The sequence below is a fragment of the Vespa velutina genome, chromosome 18, assembly GCF_912470025.1.
Source record: "Vespa velutina chromosome 18, iVesVel2.1, whole genome shotgun sequence".
Lineage (NCBI taxonomy): Eukaryota > Metazoa > Arthropoda > Insecta > Hymenoptera > Vespidae > Vespa > Vespa velutina.
In genome coordinates, this window is record NC_062205.1 from 82,836 (window position 1) to 95,752 (window position 12,917).

Below are 12,917 nucleotides of genomic sequence, written 5' to 3' on the forward strand. Positions count from 1 at the left end.
GGAGCAGTACTGGTGCAAGTATGGAAAGCAACGAAGACGAAAATAATAACATTTTCTATCAGACACAATGGCGGTTTAGTTGACACAGCAAAAAAACCCAGAAAAACCAATAGTACGATTAAAAAACCCGCATCTATTTTGGATTATAATAAATATATGAAGGGTGTAGATCGAGCTGATCAATCTTTGAGCTATTATCCCATATACCGGAAAACCATAAAATGGTCAAAAAAGTAGCATTATACCTTTTCAATTGCGCTTTAAACAATGCATTCGTACTGCAACAACATTATACAGATTCTAAGAAACTCCACTTTCATGATTTTTTATTGAAAATATGCGAATTTTGGATAAAAGATCATTCACCTGTTGATGAAGAGAACTTGTAGGTCCCGAGTACATGGCGTGCTTCCAGTCGTGAATCAATCAACAGACTTTTCGGCCTCGTAAAGGAACACCAGCTGATACGTATTTCAGAAACCAACAACCGAAAACGCAGAAGGTGTCATGTATGTTATAAAAACAAAAAAATTAAGAGAACTAATTTAATCTGTAAATCTTGTGGAGTTGCGCTTCACCTTGGAGATTACTTTGCTTCGTTTCATTTAAAAAATGAATACTAAGTTTTCAACAAAATATACATAAATAGATAAACATGTAATACAAAATAATCTTGTAGTTATTTACATATGTATACCCTCACAATTTCGAGAAAATCGAGAGACAGGATTGAGACATGGGAACTGACGATAAGATTAGTAAACAAGAACCTCGGAAAACCGCCAGCGATAAGCGAAATTATGTAATTCAGTTCCACCGGCGCGACACGAAAAAATCTAGATTAGACGTGCGGACGGCATAGTATTATTAATACAAATTCATTCATATAAAGCTGTTTTCGCTTAATCAATGATTTTGTTTTATATCATGATCAAAATATTCATAAATGTTTCTTTGTTTATCATGAATTATTTCGTATGAATTCATTCATATACAGCTATTTTCATTTAATTAATGATTTTATTTTTTTTTTCTTAAATAAAAATCAGAGAATTCAAAAAGTTCACAAATGTTCTATCGGTTATAACCAATAATTTCCTACGTATTTATTCGCATACAGCTGTTTTCATTTAATCAGTAATTTTGTTTTTTAATATGATCAGAAAATTCAAAGATTTCATAATTGTTCCTTTGGTTATTACTAATAATTTTGTATGAATTCATTTATATAAACCAGCTTCCATTTAATCGTGATGTTGAGGAAACATGGAACGGAGTCTTGTTAAATTAATAATCAATGCAGCTGTACAACGTCGAACAATTTGTCGTATCGTTTTTAGGAATGGGAATATGAATAGAGAGAGAGAGAGAAAGAGAGTGAGAGAGCGAGGAAGGGTGGTGAGGGAGAGAGAGAGAGAGAGAGAGAGATCTCCTCATTTAGTTTCATTTCGTATTTGCCATTAATAAAGAGAAACTTTCACGATTTATCATTTTAACGTAGAGAAACATTCTCACGATCGCGATTGTTTGTGTTTATGAAAACTTTTTCGTTATACGTTATCGAAACTATATACAGGGTGTCGCAATATAATAATTTCTTATATATCTTACAAAATAATTTCTCAAGTTTCTCAAGCGATGTTGTTGTGACGCACTTGTTATTATATGAATTATATTATTCCGTATCGTGACATTAGTTTATTGTCGTTCATTGTTCACGATTAGATTTAAATTTCATTCGAAAGATGATGACAAGATTTTTTTGTAAATGAAAATAAATAAAAAATATCATATTCTCTATTCAAATTGAAATTCGTGAACGCTTACGACGATTCCGATTTCGAAATAACGAAATTAAAAATTTCGAGATCGTCCAAATACGAGAAAAATAGAAAGGAAGGAAAAAAGAAAGGGAAAACAAAAAAAATCGCTGAATAGTTACAACGTCGTTCAAGAATTTTTTCCAATTGGAGCAAAAGAAAGAAAAAAATACTTTGAGACATCCTTTATATATCATCTTGAGGAGCGATTCCTTTCGTGTGTCTTTGCACGGAGGCTCTTCGATGCTGTAGATATGATAGAAGAATAAAAATAAGAGAAAGAAAATAGAAGAAGAAAGAAGACGAAAAAAGAATAAAGAATAAAAGAGAATAAGAAGAGAAGAGAGGGAAAAAAAGGAGCATAGAATTATTTACCGTAGCTACGCCTGCAACTCGTGAAATGTAATGCGGAATGTTTTACACTGTTTCGTGAGGGTAGGTATCCCAGCTAACTCCTATCTCAGCCACCAATCCTTTCCGTTTCATCCTATCCAACTTCACACCGTCCCAACCCGCTTCATCTTGTCACTCTCGTTGAAGCTTTAAGTTCACTTCGTAGAAAACCGCGAACTTACGACGATATGAATTTTGCAACGTTAGGACGTATGCCCGGTACATCATCATCTCATTGTTTATCCCTTCCACTATCCCCTCACCACAGCCACCATCTCATCCTATCCACTCCCTTAGAATACGTTTTTAAAGTGGCTAGCTGCCAATAAGCTAATGTGAACTGATCATTTGTGAATAAGAAATAATGCAGGTTATTTTTTTTGTAATGATATTCTTACTTCGAGAATGATAAAGGACATTTTTTGTTAGAACAAATTTCGATTTGCATTTTTTCTCTTTCGTTTTTACTTTTTTTTTCTTTCTCTTTTTCTCTTCTACTACTTTTTCTCTTTCTTACTTACGTCGTTTTATAAATTAATGATTTTAGAGAACATGTTATTCTTCTTTTTCCCTTTTTAATTTATTTATCTTTTTTTCCTTTTTCGAAGTATCTACACGATAGCAAATAAGTACGAATTAAGATTATTTTTTTATATTTTTTATTTTTTTATTTTGTTATCTATATTTCATAAATTTGTCCTTAATACGTCGATGATTATCATTCATGAGCAATCGGTAACAATCCTTGAAACCATAAACAATTTTTGTGATTTTTATTTTGACAAAAAAAAAAGAGAAATAATAAACGATCGAATAGAACGATTCTTACATTATCAGTGTTAGTTCATGGAAAATTATTTATTTAGAATAAATGAAATAATAAATTTGTTTTATTAAAATTATTTTATTTATAATTTTATTTAAATGTTACTTTTTTTAATTTGTAATATTTGTAGATTAATATAAATAAATTAATTTAATTTGAATAATAAAAATTTTATTTTCTATTTTTTTATCTTTATTCTAGTAATTAATTAATTAATTAATTAATGTAATTATTAAAATGATCAAGTGGTAATTATGTTTTAAGATTATAATTAATATTTTGTAGATAACTTTTAAAACGTTTCTTGTGACTAAAATTTCACATGAAAGCAACACATTTTTAGATTAAAATTTTTTTTGAAGAATCAAACCAAATTTATTCGTAATTCAGATCTCGAATTTTATCTAAAAATAAAAACTTGACTTAACTGGACATAATCAGATAATAATCTAAAATAAAAATCATAGATAATGATCAATAATAGTTATCAAAAATTTTCGTTTCTATTAAAAAATAGAATAATAAAACTACGAATAGAAAAGATTTATATTAAAATTTAATTTCATATTTGCGATTAGTTCGCTCGTTTTTATCCTAAATTTAAAGGTTAACAATCATATATGTATGTATATAATTATATAATATTTGTCACAAATTAAATTTTCTGATGAGTTATATCAAAATAAGGATAAACGAGGGTAAGGCTCATTGTCACGGTCCTTATGATGTTTTATTATTATAATTTTATGAAATTTTCTTAAAAATTTCACATATCTTCACCGTAAACGAAATCGAGTTGTTAAGAGCAATCAAATACATAATCCGTAAAATGTACACACAGTCAGACAGACAGACAGACACACACACACACACACAGAGGCTGAGAGAGAGAGAGGGATAGAGATATAGTCACAATAATTTATAATGACAAGCTTATAATAATGAAAACTCAATTGTCAATTTTCCAAGATAATATCTACAAAAATCTTGTACATTTTGATTAAACAACGAGTTAAAAAGTAAATAAGACATTCAAAGATCGATTCGTGAAAATAAACGTAAGAATCATTGAAAGATACATAACGTTTTCATTTACCCTCCATTTTTTTCATGATTATACATTTGTACATTACTTCCGCGGACACATATTTACGTACATATATATATATATATATATATAGTGTGATGTCTTTCTATGCATATGTGTGTATATTTACTGTAAATAGATCGCATTTATTTTTACATTTTATGAGAAGAGTTACGTGATAAAATCTGCGAATGTATACAAAGGTAACATGTTTATTTGGATATGTACACGTAGAATTCCCCAAGAGTATAGTACAAAGAATGTTTATATTAACGAATAATCTCATTTTTGTTTGTTTATTTTCGTATGTAAACAAAGCGAAAAATAGATGGGTCAAATAAAAACAGATGTTAACGTATATCACGTAATACGACTTTGTTTGTTTTTTTCAAGATAGAGGTAGGAGATTGTGAAACTATACATGTTAATTAGAATATTTGTCAGGAATCTATAAAAAGGACGATTGTTTTTTTATAAAATTGTTATCTTTTATTATTAATACCTTTTACATCACTTATTTCATTTTTTTTTATTTGTCATATATAAATTAAACTACATTACTAATTTACTAGATGATATATTTGATATATATATATATATATATATATATATATATATATATATATATGTATGTATATAATGAAGTTGAATCTGAGAAATTAGATTTACGAGAATGAAAAATAGTTTTACATAATGAGAATGAATTCATTTTATTACTAGACACATTTTATAATTTTTTCTTTAATTCTCTCTTTATCTCGTCCGAATTGAAAGTCTCAAAGCGTAGCAGGATTCCCAAATGATCATGGTATGGCGCTATTGTTCGTATATTTACCCTTTCCTTACTTTTCTTTTGTTTTCTTTTATTTCTTTTTTCTTTTCTTTTCTTTTTCATCAATCATAATCCGAAAGAGGTTTAAATCTAAATGAGTTCGTCATTTTTCCATAAAGCATAGGAAAAATTCGCGAACTATAAGCTGTATCTGTCTCGTTGGACGGTCAATGTGTCCAGGGGTGTATTTAACGTATGGTGCATTAGACGGAAAACTTGGACATTGCTCTCTATAGGGAGGTAACATGTTAAAATCTTACTTCTGACCTTATCTCTTTACGAATAATAATATAAAGAACAATATAGAAATAAAAAGAATGATATAATAAAATAGTTTTTCTTTAAAACCACGTTTAGTATTATATATGTTATTATATTTGTTAAAACCAATGCTAAGAAAAAGAGAAAGTGTTCTATGTGTTACTATTTTTTTCTTTTCTTTTTAATTTAAATTTGAATCGATAATTTTTTTTAACGCGAATATATATATATATATATATATATATATATATATATCAATGCAGTGTTCCCATTTGGTTTATTAAAACTAATTGATACGGAAATGTCGATTTTTATTTTCCATAAAATATTTAAAAAAAAGAGGGAGAGAAAGGAAAAAGAAAAAAAATATCTTCGTGAATGAAATCATGATATTTGATTTAATTACATGGAAGTAAGCGTGTAACGAGTCTGGCTTTAGAATGAAATTTCGAATTTTACAAAAAATATTTTAAGTTATTTGCAATTCGATAATACCGTGATAAATTATCTGATAGGAAGATCAAACAAGAATAAAAACGAATGATTTTTCGTATTTATTAATAAATCGTGTTGAATATTATTAATTAAAAGTTAATTTCGGTTAATAAATGAGACGTTATTTTTATTTATATTGTAAAATTCATTATATCGTTTTTACTTTTTTTTTTTTTTTGAACATTCTGGAGCGATTACAGAAAGGAGTCATACAATTTATCTAATTGAAAACCATCGAGCATGTCACAAATGGATTTTTTTTACGCCTGAGGAATGTTGTAAAGGGATTTGTCCTTAGTATGAGACTAACGAAAGAGAACAAACATTTCATTTAATGACAGCATCTGGTTTTATAAGAAAATCGGTATTAATATTTTACGATTGTTTGTTCAATTTCGTGTGAATGGATTTAACCGAGGAAAGAGAATTTTATCGTTAATAAAAGTTTATATAGAAAAATTTATATATAAAAAAAGGGAAAAATTTCTCGCACTTCCATTTGTCAGCATTTTACTAATTCATTTTTATTTTCTCTAATCTTTTTCTATTTGATCTTAAAATCATGGATTATGAAAGATTATTCGATAATATTTATTTTCTCATAAGGGAAAGATTATTTCTCAAATAGTAATTATATTCAAATGTTTTTCGAAATGAAAAATTTCATTATTATGTATTCTTATATTAATTGCAATAACTTAATTGCTTCATTCACTTCTTAAGCAGACTATATTATAAGCCAGGCTAAATATATTTCCGTTAAATTTGTCTTCTATTTCTGGCCAAAATATGTTTCAAATGTTTCGAGTAAAAAGAATGACAAAAAATATAAACAAAGAAAGAAAATGACAAATAGGAAAGAAAAAGAAAAAAATAAATATTTACGACACGAGCGGTACTTGAATTCGAGCCAGTGCGATTGCTTCACATTGCCTACTTCGCTAAACTCACTAATAGCAAACTAAATAAACATTACAAGTATAAAAACCACCTTTAAAACTTTTTTTTATAAACAACGATACGTTTTTTCTTCTCCTTGTTTTCTTTTTTCGTTTTCTTCATTTCTTTTTCATTTTCTTGTACTTTTTCTCTTTTTTCTTTTGCTTATAACGTTTTATTTTAGAGGCTTCCTTTGTCAAAGAAAATATTACTTCTTTGTCAAAGTAACGTACCTTTTTAATGTCAGAATTATGTTTTACAAGTAGAAAACTTTTATATATTTTTATAATGCTTTCAATTAAAGAATTATATATATATATATATATATATATATATATATATATATATATATATATATATATAAGAAACAACAATTTACGTTTATTATTCACACTGGTTAAATTATATACTACACTCCAGTGCTACTTCTCTCGTCTACGTTCTATTTCTTACTGCCCGTTTCTTTCCCAAATCTTAACGGCTCGATTTGTAGGTAACAATAGAATTTGTAGATAACAAAAGACAAAGGAAGGGCAGGGCAAATCTACCTGAAGAAAGTATACTTTCTTTACACACATACACACACACACACATATATATATATATATATATTAAAACATAATTTATTTCAGTAGTTTCCTTTTTGTAATATTTATAAAAGAATACTTTTTTACGTTTTAGGTATTATCAAAAATAACAGACCCCGACATATATCTGATCTTAACATAGCGGTCTTAACAACCTGATTAAAATTGAAGGTAAATTTAAATATTATCTACATTACGTGCATTCTACATTATATTAGTAAAGATTATAAACAAAGTATAAAAAATAGTAGTTATAATGGTAAAGTCATCTTTGTTATTTGCTAGATCATAGATCGATGCTCGTAAGGATACCTTATTCGCAAGTATTTTTATTTTTGTACAACCTAAAAACAAATATTCTGAACAAGAAATCTAAACAATTTCTCCTAACATTTCTTTACTTTGAGAAAACCTGCTACACGTTCATACAATAGCTATTTGTTCAGACCATTTTCTGATACTTATACTGTTTAAAGTTCTCGAAATAAAACATTTTGGAAAATAATTAATTTTTTTTAGACTTATTTATATATTTTTTCAATGACAACAAGAACACATCGAAGATCAATCAGCGAATTTTCATTTTTCTTTATAAAGATTCCGTATTATTAAAATTAATTAATAACTAATTATATCGAAAAATTCAAAAGTGAGAATCGATAAGAAAGAAAATAAAATCGATGATAGATGAAAATTAATGGAATAGAAGGAAAATCTAATATTATGAACTAGTGATAACGATTGTAATAAGGATAGACAAAGGAAAACAAGATATGTACGATAAGAGAAGATAAAAAACGAAAATAAAAGGAGAAATAGCTAATTAGTATGTTCTGATCGCAGAAACTTTTCATAACAGTAATATTGAAGTTACGAGCAATCGTTTAACTCGACTCAGATTTCATAGAAGTAGCCGTAAAAATAAAAGTAACGGTTGAAATATTAAACGTGTTGAAATTCTATTGCTTCGGTTCTTAAGGATAACCAATCGGGTTGTGAGAATTGTTTTGACCGCACTGTTAACGAGCGATAAAACGAAAATATCTGTGAGCTTCATTATCAGATAAATTTAAATGATTATCCGATTAATTGTTTAACTCGCCGAAAGATAATAATATACAATGAGTGTAAAAACTATTCGTACAACAGTGAATTTGAACAAAAATTTTGTAAAACTTTGTTTATTACAAAAAAATGTTAACACAAAAAAATATATATATTCTCAGAAATTTGTAAAACGAATGTTATTAAAAAATAATTATTTATTTATATTTATTATGAAAATATTAACAAATTTTCAAAAATTAGTAGAAAAAGTACGCCTAATAATTATTCGTACATTTCTACGTTTACAAAAAATATCATACATTTTAATACATAAACGTAATAAAAAAGTTTTAGTATTAGAAATTATTTTTTCTTCGAGATAGTTTTGGGGGAATTAACATTCAAGTCTGAAGATTATGCATGGTATTTTTAATTAATTTGGTATCTTATACAAGATCCATTGTCGCATATTGTAAGCGAGTTTTAGGTTATTATCTTGTAAAAAGATATATAATTGTCCTGTAATCCAATTTTATTTGCATTAGCTTGAAGATGTTTTAAAATATTAATGTGAAATTATGATCCATGTTACCATCAATAAAATAAAGGAATCCAAACACGTTTGCATTCATGCAGCTCCGAACTGTAACCTCTTCCATGATTTATGGACGTCTAGAAATAGTTTTACTTATATTCTGTATTTTTTTCATTCCAAATAATATATCATCCATCCGATATAAATATGTTAAATTATACTTCCATCAATAAATATACTATGATTTCAATACTCCTTAGGAACATTGATTTAGTCTTTTATAAATTCTAATCGTTTCTACGTACTTTACTACTGAACACATTAATATTAAGATTATTTTTAAATTTAGTAGCTATGTTTATTGTACTTATTTAGATTTAGTTTAGTTTTACTTTTTAAATTATTCATCGGTTAATATACTTACTTATTTTACTTTTACTTTCATGGATTATTTTTTAAAGTTTTTTGGTCTCCATATTTTTCAATAATTCCTTGATTCGTAGACCATAATCCACCTGCAATTTTAGAAATTTCACTCAGTGTTTTGCACTTATTATTTAAGTAAATTTATAAGAATTTTCTTCCTTTCTTCAAAAGTTTCTTTGCCTTTACGATTATCACTCTTGATTATATATGAATCTAGAACACTATTTGTATCGGCAACGTCTCCAGATATACTGAATCTAAATGTGTTGACATAAGATGTATTATCTTGTATTTATCCTATGTACAAAGACAATAGGAATACTTATTACGTGTACATTTTTTGCTAATTCTTGAAAGTCGTTAATATTTTCATAACAAATATAAGTAAATAATTATTTTTTAATAACATTCGTTTTAGAGATTTCTAAATACATATATTTTTTTTGTTAACATTTTTTTATAATAAAGAAAATTCTACAAAGTTTTTGTTTAAATTTACTTAATATTATTCGTACTGCTGTACGAATATTTTTTTTGCACTCATTGTATCTAATAAAGTAATATAATTGACGAAAATTGATAAATTTACTTCTAAATTTTACAAAATATTTCTCCTTTTTTTAAATATATTCTTTCTTCTTTTATTATTAGAAATAAATAAATAAGTAATATAAGATGTACATGACCGGTATAATATTTAATTATATACTTTTTCCACTACTTTATCTTCTTCTTCGTCTTTTTATCATTATTCCTATTATTATATGATATTATTATTATTATTATTATTATTATTATTATTATTATTTTTATTATTATTATTATTTTTATTATTATTATTATTATTATTATTATTATTTTTATTATTATTATTATTTTTAATATTATTATTATTATTATTATTATCATTATTATTATTATTATTATTATTATCATTATCATCATCATCATCATCATCATCATCATCATCATCATCATCATTATCATCATCATTATCATCATCATTATCATCATCATCATCATCATCATCATCATTATCATCATCATTATCATTATCATTATCATCATCATTATCATCATCATCATCATCATCATCATCATTATTATTATTATTATTATTGTTATTGTTATTATTATTATTATTATTGTTATTATTATTATTATAGTAATAAATGTAAAATAGATCAGCGCAATAGAGAGAAAAATAGTTCGTCAGGTTGTTTTATCTCATATATACTAGAATGTGAAAACTAATTCATACTTTGATTTTTCTTAAAATAATAATATTATTATTATTATTATTATTATTATTATTATTATTATTATTATTATTATTATAGTAATAAATGTAAAATAGATCAGCGCAATAGAGAAAAAAATAGTTCGTCTGGTTGTTTTATCTCATATATACTAGAATGTGAAAACTAATTCATACTTTGATTTTTCTTAAAATAATATATTATAATGCGTATAAATATTCAATTTACTATTATTTTGCGTTTCGTTTAGAAAATCCCGACAAGACTTTACGCATGCAAACAAACAAGCGATCGATTATAATAATTGACGGAAAAAACACTTATACACACTGATCAAACGTGTATAGAAAAATTGGTAGTGGTGATAGAAGGTTCGTTACTTTTACCGCAGATCTCAAAAGACTATACCAAACTTATTTATCACGGAATATGTCGAAAACAGCAGTTTACACCAACAATGAATCCAAACGTAATTCTTCATACATTTTTATGAACATGGTTATATTTTAAAGGTGAAGATTTAAAGAAGAAATTGAATTTTTCGAATTTTCAAAATAGTTCCATTATCTCTGAAAATAAAACTGTATCAAAAAATATTGTTTTTATTCTTTATCTCGTTCGAAAATATTTCATGCATAAAGAAAAAGATTCTTTCAAAATTTGAAAAACCTAACTCTTCGTTTAAACGTACATTCTTGAAATGAAATTTTATTCATTAAAATTTAATCAAGAATTGTGTTGATATAATCATTATAAAACCACGGCTGGTAAATACTCAATCTTAAACCAATATTAACAAATAAGATATTTTATGCAAAATTATATAATAGTAATAATAATATTAACAATACTTATTTTTACGTAGAAGAAAAATTATTGCATAAGAAAAAATTATAATGAAATCTTTCATAATAAAAAATTAATTGTAATATTACTTGTAGAAATGTGTTACGTTTCTCACTCTTGAAGCACATTTAAAAAATTGGAATATGTCCTCGTGAAATTTGCCTCCAATTTGTAGTTGAGATTTTAAATATTCGAATAAAAAGAATTTATATATATATATATATATAGATTTTTTTTATTCGAATATTTATTCGAAAAAAAATTGAGGACATGTAATTTAATTAAACATTGGATTGCAGTTGTAAATGAGTATATATATATATTTTTTTTATTTTTTGACTATTATTATTATTATATATACACATATATATATATATATATATATATATATATATAAAATAATAATAATAATATATGTATATTATCTATATCGATCACATTCTGTTTTTGACATTTTGCGGAAAGAAATTTACGGATTTCTATATATGTTTATTATATTTTCAACAAAAAAAAACTTATATAAGTTTATTACATATTTTATTTGAATAAATTTCTGTAATATTTATAGACATGTTAAATTGTACATATTTCTTTTGTTTTTATTCTTTTAGGAAAATTATATGTGATAAGATTTTTAAAAGTATCAATCGTTTTTCATAATATTAAAAAATGAAATATGTAGTAAAGTTGAGGACATTTAAATTAATTGAACAGTGGCAATTGTATTCTGTATAAGGACGTTTATACATAAATTTCGATATACATCTTCATAGCTCGGTGGTAGAGTGTTTGTTTTCGAAAAGCGCAAGTTCATCACGAATTCGAATCTCACTTTCCTTCCCTTCGGTCTAGGTAAAAACTTTGTTATGTCACCTCCCTGAGTTTTTTCTCTGCTCTTTTCTTTTCTAAGAGGTATTATTCTCCTCTATATTATTATCATCTTGCATTTTCACCTTTCCTTTCTATATAAAAGGTCAAAAAAATGGATTATTTTCATATCTGTGGTTTGTGTTTGGATTAGTTGGGTGGACTTTCCACCCCTTCACCCTTGCTTTCTTGTTTTCCTTGTTTCTGTCCTTTCCCCCTTTGTTCCAGCTTTATAAATTTTCTGAGAACTAGTCATTTCCATGCTAATCGATAAAGCCTAGTAATCAGATCTACTTTCTTTTATCCTAATGAAAGCTTTTATTAGGATAAGAAATGTTGTCGTATTTGTATAGTACTAAAAATGTATTTGGTATCTTATATATGATATCTTCTTTCCAGTCTTAATTTTAAGATTAAATAAGTAATCCTTAAAATATCAAACAAGGCTGTGATATAATCCTTTAATCTCTATCATCAAAAAGTTTCCTTACTCCTTAACGCAGTCAACTCAATTCTCACATCACCGTGTCAAGGGTTAATAGAGGAATGCTTACAGGAGAGGGGAAGAAGACGAACAATAGTTTCTTTCTTATCCCTTTCCTTATTGACAGACAAACAGAGAGAGAGAGAGAGAGAGAGAGAGAAAAAGAGAGGGGTGGTCCGTTTGCTGCCAATGAACGGGACAAATCTCCTTCTT

General features: G+C 26.2%; 1 long non-coding RNA gene across 3 annotated transcripts; it reads right to left on the reverse strand.

Annotated features, from left to right (window-relative positions):
* Nucleotides 1-8,616: 8,616 nt before the first annotated feature.
* Nucleotides 8,617-9,499, reverse strand: LOC124955390. 3 transcript variants are annotated; one of them, XR_007102858.1, is made up of 3 exons: nt 9,247-9,499; nt 8,880-9,131; nt 8,617-8,806 (listed from the first exon to the last, which is right to left on the reverse strand). It is a non-coding gene; the product is annotated as an uncharacterized LOC124955390 (long non-coding RNA). The 3 variants fall into 3 exon arrangements; XR_007102857.1 differs by having other exon boundaries at nt 8,619-8,806; nt 8,880-9,134; XR_007102859.1 differs by having other exon boundaries at nt 8,625-8,806; nt 8,880-8,959.
* Nucleotides 9,500-12,917: the final 3,418 nt, after the last annotated feature.